General features: G+C 42.1%; 1 protein-coding gene across 2 annotated transcripts in view; it reads left to right on the top strand.

Annotated features, from left to right (window-relative positions):
* Window positions 1-1565: 1565 nt before the first annotated feature.
* LOC106577443 (uncharacterized) overlaps window positions 1566-12991 on the top strand; it is a 35333-nt gene continuing 23907 nt past the window's right edge. The window contains exon 1 of one of the 2 annotated variants that reach the window (XM_014155421.3): window positions 1566-2307. The gene's annotated coding sequence lies outside the window, so the exon portion shown is untranslated. The remainder of the gene's footprint in view (window positions 2308-12991) is intronic. The other variant, XM_014155415.3, reaches the window with a different exon arrangement.

Here is a 12991-nt window from a genome sequence, read left to right as displayed (position 1 = left end):
ACTTGAAAAAACTACCTACAAAAGTACTAGTCTAGCTACAAGAGTAACAACATTTTCACTTACTCGCACATCCACTGGAAGTTTACTACCTTCAGTTACAAATGTTATTACAAGAAGAAAGTAAAATAAAATAATCCCATGTATTTTGGACTGTTGGGATTAGTTGGAATCTTTGCCAGTTTATAGATATCAAGTCATCAATGAAATAATCAATATTGACATTTTTACATTGTCTTAAATTAATCCATTTTGGTAGTGCTACAGTGCCTTGCCAAAGTATTCATCCCACTTGGCACTTTTCCTATTTTGTTGCATTACAAACAGTAATTTAAATTGATTATTATTTGGATTTCAAGTAACGGACATACAGAAAATAGTCCAAATTGGTGAAGTGAAATAAAATAAATAACTTTAAAAAAATAAAAAAATACAAATGGAAAAGTGGTGTGTATGAATTCACCCCTTGGCTATGAAGCCCCTAAATAAGATCTGGTACAACCAATTACTACCTTCAGAAGTGACATCATTAGTTAGATTGCACACAGGTGGACTTTATTTAAGTGTCACATGATCTGTCACATGATCTCAGTATATATACACCTGTTCTGAGAGGCCCCAGAGCCTGTAACACCACTAAGCAAGGGGCATCACCAAGCAAGCGGCATCATGTAGACCAAGGACCTCTCCAAACAGATCAGGGACAAAGTTGTTGTCACGTCCTGACCAGTATAAGGGGTTATTGGTTATTATAGTTTGGTCAGGACGTGGCAGGGGGTATTTGTTTTATGTGGTTCGGGGTTTATGGGATATGTATTTATGTAAGAGGGGTGTTTGATTTATGTGTTCCGGTGTTTTTGGGTAATGTTCTTGTTTTGTATTTCTATGGTTTTGGAGCAGTTTTGCCTTGAAGAATGGGCAAAAATCCCAGTGGCTAGATGTGCCAAGCTTATAGAGACATACCCCAAGAAACTTGCAGCTGTAATTGCTGCAAAATGTGGCTCTACAAAGTATTGACTTTGGGGGGGTTAATATTTATGCACACTCAAGTTTTCTGTTCTTTTGTCTTAGTTCTTGCTTGTTTCACAAAAAATATTGTGCATCTTCAAAGTGGTAGACATGTGTAAATCATATGATACAAACCCACCAAAAATCGATTTTAATTCCAGGTTGTAAGAAAACAAAATAGGAAAAATGCCAAGGGGGTGAATACTTTCGCAAGGTAGTTTAATTTTACAAACACAGTAGATTATGGAATAATCACTGAAACATTTACAGAATAACTGCAACAGAATGACATCATGAGTCCCTGATCTGTACTACACATAAATGCATAATTATGCATGACATTCTCTTTATGGTGATGTGTCCTGAATAGGTTCACAAAGGTAGAAACATTTAATATTCTCCTTTGCATGGTTGAGTATTATTCTACACACTGGCTATTATTCTATTGAGCCCTGCCCCCAAATAAGACCATATCTTGGTTGGTCCGGATCGGACCAATCACAGACACAAACTTCTGATAAAAATGATTGCCAACCATGACACGAAAATGTTTTACTGTCCATCGGTAGGCTATTCCTAAAATATTTTAAACGTGCCCCCCGCAGGTGAAGAATGATTATGCATTGAGAGAAAGCGCTATACAAGATTGTGACACTCGTCCCAATTTCGACGTCTACACGATCTACGGTGGACTCTGTGAGCGGCAATGTGACAGTGCAGAAAGCATGCATTTCGACCAACTACACTCACAGCCGCCCTCTCGCCGACGTTCTAAATGAAACACGATCAACTGACGAGATACAGCTGTCAGGCCGACGTCGGTGAGATGTATGTGTGCTGGAACAGGTTTTAAGTCACAGGTGACAGGGGATGGCTGTGTCACTGTCATGTAAAAGGTGTCAATTGTCTATCTGTGCATAAATGAGATTGAACAAAAAAAAATGCACACTCTTTTAGCGCCTAATAGGACCTTATGTAAATGTTTATGTGCAGTAGCGACTTCGAACTCACATGATCGCTCATTAACGCCATGCAAACTCTAGGCAGCCCAAGTCCAGGCCCTGCTTAGACTAACATCAAACATTCAAATATCCGTGCTTTGCCAGAGACATGGGACATAGCAGTCACGGGGGACTTTTCCTTCACAACGACAGACGGCAACAAACACTACAAAGAAAGGAAATATCATAGTCAAATATGAACAGAATATGCTACCTTCACTTTTCGGATGGTTTGAGCTTTTATCTGTGAATTGTTGATACTACAGCGAAAGGGTGTCCACACCTTCAGTTAGCGCGACAGGTAAAGTCTCTCTCCATCTCCTCTGCCAAATAGTAGAAGAATAGAAAAATGTTTTTACACGTTTATAAGTCACGTATTGACAACAACAACAGTAGAAAGTTGTAGGAGTTCAGTAGTTGTTGTTATGACAGGAATATGGCTATTTACAAAGACGCACAAAGCAGGTTTGCACACATGTTGCGCGAGTTTCAAAGGCTTCCCATCGCATTTCCATGGATAAATGTAAATCATTGAACAATATTTGCATGTATATAATTTATAAGATCAACTTTGGAAATGCAGTTATTGAAAATAAAATGCGTTTTGTTTTAGTAAGTACTCCACTAACACAAGAGAATAAGGGATGTCAAAGAATTAAGAATGTAATTATGGCTATTGGTTTAAACTGTGTGTGTGGGTGTGCTGTGTGAGTCTAAAATGGATTTGCCTTTTAACTATATGCCAAAAATGTGTATTGACCTGTTGAATGCCATTCAGTTGGAGACTGAAAAGAGACAGGGAGGGATAGATGGTTGTGTGACATATGGTAGTCTTATATGATATTAAAATATGCAGAGCTCACCCCCCATAACAGTGATGAATGGGCAGGTCTTATTTAATGTTGGCAATAGCAGTTAAAATTATAGCAGTTAATTAAGTTAATGATTTAACAGTAATGGTCCATTGAAATCAGCTAAAAGCTGTTTGCTTGGCCTTGGGCACTGTTTGCACTTTCTGATGTGTGTCTAATGCCTTGTGAACTTCATATCTATCAGCTGTTACAAATCTCATCAATTTGCCAAATGTAGGCCTAGCTATTTCTATATGTGGATCATTCAGTACAACACTATTGTGTGTTTCACAGGTAGTGAGGCTGCTGTACACACATAGAACTGACCTCATAGGTGCGGGTGTTGTTGAAAATACTCTGCGACATAATGTTATTGGTAAAGGCTACGCATCAGTGCAATGTTGATCAGTGTGGCTCTCTCCTGCCTAAGAACACCTTACGTTGAATAATAATAATAAGAAGAAGAAGTGTCCTAGTGCCCATCCTACCCCTCTTGTAACCTAGTGACCACCAGGAAGTGACATTAGATCAGTAACTTCCTATTAAGTGGCTCAGTATTGAGACCAACAGCCGGTTTGTTGGCACTATGGGGGTAGTGGGGTTGGGTGATAAGAAATGCTGATAAGAGTTTCACAGAGAGAGCGAGAGAGAGGAAAGAGAGTTTGTTTTTAGCTAATGCCCAAGGCCATTTAAAAAGGGTGTTTGGGGAATACACACACACACACACACACACACACACACACACACACACACACACACACACACACACACAAACATTGTGTCTATATGACCTCCCCACCCCTACCCACATTAAAAAAATACAACAGTTTACTATTTAATACTATAGTACGTACTATAGAATTCTATAGTATTCTGTAGTAAACTGTAGTACACTGTAGAATTCTATACTACACTCTGTAGTATCCCTTGATTGTGTAGTTTTTTAAACTATAGTAATACTACATTATCTAATTTGCATATGCTGCACCTATTCCCATCCCCCATATGCAGCCATGAGTGAAAAACCTACATGTATAGTATAGACCACATATTGTGTTTCCTACAGGTTATAGAAAAAAGCAGAAGTGCTGAACTATCTGGTCAGACTCCAGTCATACATTCCTACAGGTTATGGATAATTTCCTCTTAGTATGTGCCTAGTAGGTTTCCTCAAGGAGAAACCCCCCACTTCTATGTCAAAGATAGTAAAAGAAAAAACACTGTTGTAAAAACACTGTTGCAAAAACACACCAGTAATTATTATAGTATATACTATAGTTTGTACTATAGTAATACTACAGTATTTATACTATAATACACTTTACTACAGTATACTACAGTAATGTCCGTAAAAACACTACAGTGAATACTATAGTATAGTTCCGCAAAAACATTACAGTGAATACTATTGTATATAAATATGGTAATACTACAGCATTTAGAGCATAGTATAGCATAGTATACTTTTTTCATATGGGTATCACCCAGTGTGTTTTGCATGATTATGGCCATTGGTAACATTTCAGTGACAGTGAGTTTTACATGGGCTGTGTCAGTGTCAAATAGCTTACATCATGTTAAAAGTCACCAATTGTACTTGACACAGCTTTTTACAGGATTTTTTTTTTTTTTATAGACCAATTCCAGTATCCTGGAAGTCAATACTGATGTGTGTGTTCGTTATGTATTGTGTGTATTTGATAATCTAATGAGGTCCTATTGCAATCTCATGAGACCACATTGTGTGTACTTTAGTCGTCATGACATATCACCATGGCTACGGGCACCAGGGTAACCCATCTGGCCTTATTCAAATGAACCCACTTTTAATGCTGCGTCATTGTGTGTTCATGGCTTGCATTTCGCTTCGCAAAAAATCTGTAGGCTGACGACTTTTAGACTGAAGCATTATATCTGTGAAACGTATTATGATGGCATCGCAAACTACTATATTGTGTTTATTTAATTCAGTCACAGTATCAGCTTTTCTATGAAAGTGCTTTGGTTATCAAGAGCGAGATAAATCTACCCAAAGCTTGTGGCAAGGAAGTATAGGCTTGATAAGCTCTCACACACTTCTAACTGCCAAATGCCATATACAGAAGAATAAGAGTGAATGAACGGGTGAGTGGCATGGATTTTGAATCATTTCATAGGGTCTTAAATGCCACAAAGTTGATAAGAGGGGTCCAAAATGGCCCTCCTATGAAGAAAATATGGGCTGTTCTATAAAAACACACTATCCACACATGCACTCCTGCTTGCACACACACACACACTACATTGTGTTGAAAAAAAACTGTTAAGTTACAGTATATATTTTAAATGTATTACCACAAGCTGACCTTTCTAAAGGTCTACAGGAGTCACCAGGTGGTGGCATTCTGTTCTTGTCTTCTATCTCTTTGTGTGAATAGTCAAAGGGCCCATATTTTTTGTTTGATACTGTAGCTTGCTGGGGGCCTTTTACAGTGAAGAGATATTTCACATGAAACTTTTTACAGCTTATATTATTTCCCATTATTGGCAAAATGCTAGCAGATCCCCAGCGTCTAATTAAACAAGCTCTCAGAGGAGAGTTTCAGAGACTGATATTCAACGTCGATCTCTCAGGGAAAATATTCTGATTAATAATTATAACATGAAAGTAAATGTTATAGCCCTGTGTTTTGTACATTATGCTACCTGTATTTTGTCTTATTTGGTATGGTGAAATGTTTGGACTATCAACACGAACCTGCTGTGTAACAGATATGGTGGGTGGTGTTCAGCTATTTAAGATAAAAACTTCAATCAACGCAGCTATGCCCTGCGACGAACTGTCAAACAGGCAAAGCGTCAATACAGGGCTAAGATTGAATCATACTACACTGGCTTCGACGCTCGTCTTATGTGGCAGGGCTTGCAAACTATTACAGACTACAAAGGTAAGCACAGCGGCGAGCTGCCCAGTGACACGAGCCTACCAGACAAGCTAAATCACTTCTATGCTCGCTTCGAGGCAAGCAACACTGAGGCATGCATGAGCGCGTCAGCTGTTCCGGACGACTGTGTGATCACGCTCTCCGTAGCCGACGTGAGTAAGACCTTTAAACAGGTCAACATACAAAAGGCTGCGGGGCCAGACGGATTACCAGGACATGTGCTCCGGGCATGTGGTGACCACCTGGCAGGTGTCTTCACTGACATTTTCAACATGTCTCTGATCGAGTCTGTAATACCAACATGTTTCAAGCAGACCACCATAGTCCTTGTGCCCTAGAACACAAAGGCAACCTGCCTAAATGACTACAGACCCGTCACACTCACGTCCATAGCCATGAAGTGCTTTGAAAGGTTGGTAATGGCTCACATCAACACCATTATCCCAGAAACCCTAGACCCACTCCAATTTGCATACCGCCCAAACAGATCAACAGATGATGCAATCTCTATTGCACTCCACACTGCCCTTTCCCACCTGGACAAAAAGAACACTTATGTGAGAATGCTATTCATTGCCTACAGCTCAGCGTTCAACACCATAGTACCCTCAAAGCTCATCACTAAGCTAAGGATCCTGGGACTAAACACCTCCCTCTGCAACTGGATCCTGGACTTCCTGACAGACCGCCCCCAGGTGGTGAGGGTAGGTAGCAACACATCTGCCACGCTGATCCTCAAAATCAAATCAAATCAAATGTATTTATATAGCCCTTCTTACATCAGCTGATATATCAAAGTGCTGTACAGAAACCCAGCCTAAAACCCCAAACAGCAAGCAATGCAGGTGTAGAAGCACGGTGGCGGCTAGGAAAAACTACCTAGAAAGGCCGGAACCTTGGAAGAAACCTAGAGAGGAACCAGGCTATGAGGGGTGGCCAGTCCTCTTCTGGCTGTGCCGGGTGGAGATTATAACAGAACATGGCCAAGATCTTCAAATGTTCATAAATGACCAGCATGGTAAAATAATAGTAATCACAGTGAACAGGTCAGGGTTCCATAGCCGCAAGCAAAACAATTGAAACTGGAGCAGCAGCACGGCCAGGTGGACTGGGGACAACAAGGAGTCATCATGCCAGGTAGTCCTGAGGCATGGTCCTAGGGCTCAGGTCCTCCGAGAGAGAGAAAGATTGAAAGAGAGAGTTAGAGAGAGCATATTTAAATTCACACAGGACACCGGTTAATTAAGACAGAAGAAATACTCCAGATATAACAGACTGACCCTAGCCCCCCGACACATAAACTACTGCAGCATAAATACTGGAGGCTGAGACAGGAGGGGTCAGGAGACACTGTGGCCCCATCCGATGACACCCCCGGACAGGGCCAAACAAGCAGGATATAACCCCACCCACTTTGCCAAAGCACAGCCCCCACACCACTAGAGGGATATCTTCAATCACCAACTTACCATCCTGAGACAAGGCCGAGTATAGCCCACAAAGATCTCCGCCACGGCACAACCTAAGGGGGGGCGCCAACCCAGACAGGAAGACCATGTCAGTGACTCAACCCACTCAAGTGACGCATCCCTCCTAGGGACGGCATGGAAGAGCACCAGTAAGCCAGTGACTCAGCGCCTGTAATAGGGTTAGAGGCAGAGAATCCCAGTGGAGAGAGGGGAACCGGCCAGGCAGAGACAGCAAGGGCGGTTCGTTGCTCCAGTGCCTTTCCGTTCACCTTCACACTCCTGGGCCAGACTACACTCAATCATAGGACCTACTGAAGAGATGAGTCTTCAATAAAGACATGAAGGTTGAGACCAAGTCTGCGTCTCTCACATGGGTAGGCAGACCATTGTATAAAAATGGAGCTCTATAGGAGAAAGCCCTGCCTCCAGCTGTTTGCTTAGAAATAATTCTAGGGACAGCCGGAAAGTAGAGCATTGCAGTAGTCTAACCTAGAAGTAACAAAGCATGGATGAATTTTTCTGCATCATTTTTGGACAGAAAAAGTCAGATTTTTGCAATGTTACGTAAATGGAGCTGTCCTTGAAACAGTCTTGATATATTCGTCAAAAGAGAGATCAGGGTCCAGAGTAACGCCGAGGTCCTTCACAGTTTTATTTGAGACGACTGTACAACCATCAAGATTAATTGTCAGATTCAACAGAAGATCTCTTTGTTTCTTGGGACCTAGAACAAGCATCTCTGTTTTGTCCGAGTTTAAAAGTAGAACGTTTGCAGCCATCCACTTCCTTATGTCTGAAACACAGGTTTCCAGCGAGGGCAATTTTGGGGCTTCACCATGTTTCATTGAAATGTACAGCTAGCTGTGTGTCATCCGCATAGCAGTGAAAGTTAACATTATGTTTTCTAATGACATCCCCAAGAGGTAAAATATATAGTGAAAACAATAGTGGTCCTAAAACGGAACCTTGAGGAACACCGAAATGTACAGTTGATTTGTCAGAGGACAAACCATTCACAGAGACAAACTGATATCTTTCCGACAGATAAGATCTAAACTAGGCCAGAACTTGTCCGTGTAGACCAATTTGGGTTTCCAATCTCTCCAAAAGACTGGTGATCGATGGTATCTAAAGCAGCACTAAGGTCTAGGAGCACAAGGACATGCAGAGCCTCGGTCTGACGCCATTAAAAGGTGATTTACCACCTTCACAAGTGCAGTCTCAGTGCTATGATGGGGTCTAAAACCAGACTGAAGCATTTCGTATACATTGTTTGTCTTCAGGAAGGCAGTGAGTTGCTGCTTAACAGCTTTTTCAAAATGTTTTGAGAGGAATGGGAGATTCGATATAGGCCGATAGTTTTTTTTATATTTTCTGGGTCAAGGTTTGGCTTTTTCAAGAGAGGCTTTATTACTGCCACTTTTAGTGAGTTTGGTACACATCCGGTGGATAGAGAGCCGTTTATTATGTTCAACATAGGAGGGCCAAGCACAGAAAGCAGCTCTTTCAGTAGTTTAGTTTGAATAGGGTCCAGTATGCAGCTTGAAGGTTTAGAGGCCATGATTATTTTCATCATTGTGTCAAGAGATATAGTACTAAAACACTTGACTGTCTCCCTTGATCCTAGGTCCTGGCAGAGTTGTGCAGACTCAGGTCAACTGAGCTTTGGAGGAATACGCAGATTTAAAGAGGAGTCCGTAATTTGCTTTCTAATGATCATGATCTTTTCCTCCAAAGAAGTTCATGAATGTATTACTGCTGAAGTGAAAGCCATCCTCTCTTGGGGAATGCTGCTTTTTAGTTAGCTTTGCGACAGTATCAAAAATACATTTTGGATTGTTCTTATTTTCCTCAATTAAGTTGGAAAAATAGGATGATCGAGCAGCAGTGAGGGCTCTTCGGTACTGTCTTTCCAAGCTAGTCAGAAGACTTCCAGTTTGGTGTGGCGCCATTTCCGTTCCAATTTTCTGGAAGCTTGCTTCAGAGCTCGGGTATTTTCTGTATACCAGGGAGCTAGTTTCTTATGCCAAATATTTTTAGTTTTTAGGGGTGCGACTGCATCTAGGGTATTGCGCAAGGTTAAATTGAGTTCCTCAGTTAGGTGGTTAACTGATTTTTTACCTCTGACATCCTTGGGTAGGCAGAGGGAGTCTGGAAGGGCATCAAGGAATCTTTGGGTTGTCTGAGAATTTATAGCATGACATTTGATGCTCCTTGGTTGGGGTCTGAGCAGATTATTTGTTGCGATTGCAAACATAATAAAATGGTGGTCCAATAGTCCAGGATTATGAGGAAAAACATTAAGATCCACAACATTTATTCCATGGGACAAAACTAGGTCCAGAGTATGACTGTGGCAGTGAGTAGGTCCGGAGACATGTTGGACAAAACCCACTGAGTCGATGATGGCTCCGAAAGCCTTTTGGAGTGGGTCTGTGGACTTTTCCATGTGAATATTAAAGTCACCAAAAAATTAGAATATTATCTGCTATGCCTTCAAGGTCCGATAGGAATTCAGGGAACTCAGTGATGAACGCTGTATATGGCCCAGGAGGCCTGTAAACAGTAGCTATAAAAAGTGATTGAGTAGGCTGCATAGATTTCATGACTAGAAGCTCAAAAGACGAAAACGTTGGGGGTTTTTGTAAATTGAAATTTGCTATCGGAAATGTTAGCAACACCTCCACCTTTGTGGGATGTGGGGGGGATATAGTCACTAGTGTAATCAGGAGGTGAGGCCTCATTTAACACAGTAAATTCATCAGGCTTAAGCCATGTTTCAGTCAGGCTAGTCACATCAAGATTATGATCAGTGATTAGTTCATTGACTATAACTGCCTTGGAAGTGAGGGATCTTACATTAAGTAGCCCTATTTTGAGATGTGAGGTATCACGATCTCTTTCAATAATGGCAGGAATGGAGGAGGTCTTTATTCTAGTTAGATTGCTAAGGCGAACACCGCTATGTTTAGTTCTGCCCAACCTAGGTCGAGGTACAGACACGGTCTCAATGGGGATAGCTGAGCTGACTACACTGACTGTGCTAGTGGCAGACTCCACTAAGCTGGCAGGCTGGCTAACAGCTTGCAGCATGGCCTGCACCCTATTTCATTGTGGAGCTAGGGGAGTTAGAGCCCTGTCTATGTTTGTAGATAAGATGAGTGCACTCCTCCAGCTAGGATGGAGTCTGTCACTCCTCAACAGACCAGGCTTGGTCCTGTTTGTGGGTGAGTCCCAGAAAGAGGGCCAATTATCTACAAATTCCATCTTTTGGGAGGGGCAGAAAACAGTTTTCAACCAGCGATTGAGTTGTGAGACTCTGCTGTAGAGCTCATCTCTCCCCCTAACTGGGAGGGGGCCAGAGACAATTACTCGATGCCGACACATCTTTATAGCTGATTTACACGCTGAAGCTATGTTGCGCTTGGTGACCTCTGACTGTTTCATCCTAACATTGTTCGTGCCGACGTGGATATTGTTAAATCCCTATACTCTCTACACTCGCCAGTTTCAGCTCAACACTGGAGCTCTCCAGGGGTGCGTGCTCAGTCCCATCCTGTACTCCCTGTTCACCCACGACTGCATGGCCAAGCATGACTCCAACACCATCATTAAGTTTGCTGACGACACAACAGCTGACAATGACAATGACGAGACAGCCTATAGGGAGGAGGTCAGAGACCTGGCCGGGTGGCCGGGTGGTGCCAGAATAACAACCTATCCCTCAAGCGTAACCAAGACTAAGGAGATTATTGTGGACTACAGAAAAAGGAGGACTGAGCACGCCCCCATTCTCATCGACGGGGCTGTAGTGGAGCAGGTTGAGAGCTTCAAGTTCCTTGGTGTCCACATCAACAACAAACTAGAATGTTCCAAACACACCAAGACAGTCGTGAACAGGGCACGACAAAGCCTATTCCCCCTCAGGAAACTAAAAATATTTGGCATGGGTCCTGAGATCCTCAAAAGGTTCTACAGCTGCAACATCGAGAGCATCCTGACTGGTTGCATCACTGCCTGGTACGGCAATTGCTCGGCCTCTGACCACAAGGCACTACAGAGGGTAGTGTGTACGGCCCAGTACATCACTGGGGCTAAGCTGCCTGCCATCAGGCGGTGTCAGAGGAAGGACCTAAAAATTGTCAAAGACCCCAGCCACCCCAGTCATAGACTGTTCTCTCTACTACCGCACGGCAAGCAGTACCGGAGTGCCAAGTCTAGGACAAAAAGGCTTCGCAACAGTTTTTACTCCCAAGCCATAAGACTCCTGAACAGGTAATCAAATGGCTACCCGGCCTATTTGCATTGTGTGCCCCCCCAACCCCTCTTTTTACGCTGCTGCTACTCTCTGTTTATCATGTATGCATAGTCACTTTAACTATGCATTCATGTTCATATACCTCAATTGGGCTATCCAACCAGTGCTCCCGCACATTGGCTAACCGGGCTTTCTGCATTGTGTCCCACCCACCACCCGCCAACCCGTCTTTTACGCTACTGCTACTCTCTGTTCATCATAAGTGCATAGTCACTTTAACAATACTACATGTACATACTACCTCAATCTGCCTGACTAACATGTGTCTGTATGTAGCCTCGCTACTTGTATTGTCTCGCTACTGTATATAGCCTGTCTTTTTACTGTTGTTTTATTTCTTTACCTACCTATTGTTCACCTAATACCTTTTTAGCACTATTGGTTAGAGCCTGTAAGTAAGCATTTCACTGTAAGGTCTGCACCTGTTGTATTCAGCGCACGTGACAAATAAAATGTGATTTGAACTCACAAAACGTGTAGTATCCTTAGAGACTTCTAAGGTTGATGACTCATGAGACGTAAGTACGGTTTAGTATTTAATTGTAACTTAGAATTACATTCTCTAATGCACCTGGCTTAAGCTACCTGAAGCTTTCTTAATCCTGGTTATATAGGCAGACATAGGAAATAGCTACGGATAGCGGGAAGCAAACCAAACCCCCGTCTTGAGTCAATACTGCCATCTATTGGTAAACATAAATATACCAGGTTACTACAAAACGGAAAACATTGAATTATCTCCAAGGGACTGAGGATTGTCATGGTTTTGGTTGTACGAGGCACACTTATGGAAATGTTAAATCAACAACTCGACATCAACTTGAAGTCAACAACTATCATGGTGTTTATTAAACTACACATGCAATCAAAGGTAATCAAACTATCCACAAAGGACATAACTACAGTGTATATGTCTTACGTCACTTTGCCTGCAGTATTTTTGTAACAAGAGAGACCATCAGCAGGTTGGCATCTCTAGATATGAGAGATGTAATACTCATGTTTCATCTAAAGATTAAACCGGCTAGTGCCTTTTCAGCTCAATACTTTGGGCTAAAACCTAGCTTCAGGCCATAATAAAAAACCTTCCCCATGGCTTTTCTCAAATGGATCTGACTGGCAATGCGATGGCTTGCCCCCAATTCTAATCGGATTCACATTTAGGGAACAATCTGCAGCAATCCAACTTTTATTGCCTTCTTTTCCAAGATGGAACATTTCACTTTCCTCCCAAGGAAAATGACTCGGAGCATGGGCTCTGCCAAAGTGATAGGCCTGGAGTTTTTTATCACCCTCTTTTGTAATCTTCTTCCTATCATCTCAGATCCTAAGAAACAGTACTAGGCAACACAATCATAAAATTCACATAAAATGTTATTACCGCCAAAGAATAATGACCAATATTGGAATCAATGATAGGTAC

This window comes from Salmo salar, chromosome 18 (assembly GCF_965601325.2).
Source record: "Salmo salar chromosome 18, fSalSal1, whole genome shotgun sequence".
Lineage (NCBI taxonomy): Eukaryota > Metazoa > Chordata > Actinopteri > Salmoniformes > Salmonidae > Salmo > Salmo salar.
This window is presented reverse-complemented; position numbering and strand designations above follow the sequence as displayed.